At 42.2% G+C, this 2,500-nt stretch overlaps 1 protein-coding gene across 1 annotated transcript in view; it reads right to left on the bottom strand.

Annotated features, from left to right (window-relative positions):
• The window catches only part of si:ch73-127m5.1 (neurotrypsin), a 136,917-nt gene that overhangs the window by 81,467 nt on the left and 52,950 nt on the right, over positions 1 to 2,500 (bottom strand). The gene's annotated exons all lie outside the window — the stretch shown is intronic.

Below are 2,500 nucleotides of genomic sequence, written 5' to 3'. Positions count from 1 at the left end.
TCACTATCCTAAAATTCTACATATATAAACAGGCACTAGCAGCAGATTTTTAAAATTTATTTTTTTGACTGACTGGGAGTTGGTCTCTAGTGTGGTGTTTCTCAACGGGGGCTCAACAGTATTGAGAAGGAAACAGGATAATGAATAATCGACATGAGAATAGACTGAATTCATTTCAACACAAAATAAGATAATACCAGAGAGAGTAGAGAGAGAGAGGTTCCATTGGCCCATTGTTTCCGGGTTCTATTATTGCAAGGGGGAGGGAGGGGGGGAAATCCCCCTTTAGGCAGACCTAGGCAGACCTAAGGACTGTTCTATTCAATGCTGGGAGTATTTTGACACGCCCCTTTAGGTAGACCGGAACCTGGTCATTTTAGGTGCCCATAGCAACCTATTACATTGGCATATCTCTATATACTTAAAGAATCTCTGATAATACGCCTAATAATGTTTCAAAGCACACCAAAATAGCAAAAAGATACACAGAAACATGCATTCAAATATTATTGTTGTTATTAGGCTGTGCTGTTTTCATCATCTTTATCATGACGATGCTGAGAAGGGGGTGGACGAGGGGAGCATTGGCGGTTTTAAAGGTGCACTGTATAATATTTTTTTGTAGTTTATTTCCAGAATTCGTGCTGCCCATTCACAAATGTTACCTTTTTCATGAATCCTTACCACCCCCACCACCAAATTCTAAGTTTTAATTATGACTGGAAAAACGTCACTATTCATACATGAAAAGGGGGACCTTCTCCATCGTCCACCATTTTAATTATCCAGAAATAGAAATGTTCAGCTGCCAAAACTACTGTACTTTGGTTATACTAGTAAATATTGATTTATTATTTACTAAATATTCATGAAAATATCAAATTTGGTAATGGGCAGCACCGTTTCAATAAGCAGCATAGTTGCAGTACCCATTCTGGCCACATTCTACACAGTGCACCTTTAAGATGTGGTTAGGGGGTTGCTAAAAAAAAAGTTTGAGAACCACTGGAACGGGCACGGCACAGTTCTCTGTCGGCCTGAAAGCACCTCTAACTAATCAGTCCAGGTTGCCCATTACTGCCGATAAGCTTCAGCTTTGCCTATGGTGCAACTCCAGACTAGAGCCTGTGAGGGAGAGAGAAAACCTGAGAGGCATGAGGACAAACAGTATAGCAGGGGTCTATTTTTACTACTTTATTACTTTATTCGAGGGCCACTTCACATTTTATTAAGTCCTGCAAGCAGGCGCGGCCGGTTCATTAAGGGCAGATGGGCAGTGCCCCTCCAAAGATTCTTCCTCTGAGAAAAGTAGATCCAATCAGAAATTGTAGATAAAATATGTATTGCAACCTCAATCACACTGGGAATCGTATTACATCAATGTTGTGGTTTGTGACGATCTTTGCGAGTGGAATCGGGTTTTATTTTTGTTGAGAAGTCTAGTTTACACCCAGTGTGGCTGTTTAACGTTAGGCACTTCTATGGCCACTGGCCTGGGCAGATTTCTCAGTGCCTCAGCTAAGCCCGGCCCCCTCGCCCCGATCCCATTCTACGAAATTAGCACTGTAGCCTACTTAGCATAATATCATAACATAAGCGCGACTTTATGGATGCTATCAGGGCAGATGTATGATCTGCCCTGACCAATGACACGTTGGTGGCCCTGCCTGCTTTGAAAAAGACACAACAAACATATTCCTCCGCTCATCTCTAACCTGTGGGATTTTATTAACTCCATTGCCGCAAATTTCCCTCACAAAATCGGTGGATTAAACGGATAACCATGTCGGATTTGTCGAAGGATATGTGTTGGTGGTGAAGGATTCACGTTTGGGGTAGGTACAGTTTGTATATTTGCTATTGCAAAGTCTAAGGTTTTATGACCGAAGTCTTTGCATAATGGGTAACTGTCTGTTATTTAATGAAATTTGAGGGCTTGCAATGTTGAGACAGCAAGCAAATGTGTAGCTTCGTAAAGTCTGCTGCTGCTACCCCCACGACTAGCCGACTAGTTGACGACATTCTCTGAGAAGCTGCGTTGGGCTTACTACATAGTTTAAACAAAGCGTGAGGGATTATGAATCAAGTCTTTGTGAAATAGGGAAACTGGAAGTTATTTAATGAAATATCTGATCTTATTGAGCTTGGGATGTTGTTGACAGCTTCATTTATGCTCAGTATTGTCTGCTGTGTCCCCGAAAAAGCTAAAAAAAAAAAAAACACTTGCACCCGGTCCTGCCTAGCATTGCAGAACAGGAGCGAGTCTGTTGGATAGTGAGCTCCCCTGTTAAGTTTTAACCATGGCTACTCGTTTCGAAAATAGGCACGTCCTTTCCCGGTATTGATGGCATTTGGTTCTGTGGTGCATTTAAACCGGCAGCAAGGGGACGACTGACTGAATTGAATAGTGTTGCAGGGCTTTGGTTGCATCAATGTAATGTACGAACGGTGAAGGCGAGATGCTGTGCTGTGCTAGCCTTTTCCTGATTGCTGTTGCTGT

Source organism: Engraulis encrasicolus, chromosome 17 (genome assembly GCF_034702125.1).
Source record: "Engraulis encrasicolus isolate BLACKSEA-1 chromosome 17, IST_EnEncr_1.0, whole genome shotgun sequence".
Taxonomy (NCBI): Eukaryota; Metazoa; Chordata; class Actinopteri; order Clupeiformes; family Engraulidae; genus Engraulis; species Engraulis encrasicolus.
The sequence above is the reverse complement of the archived record's forward strand: the minus strand, read 5'-3'. Positions and strand labels throughout refer to the sequence as shown.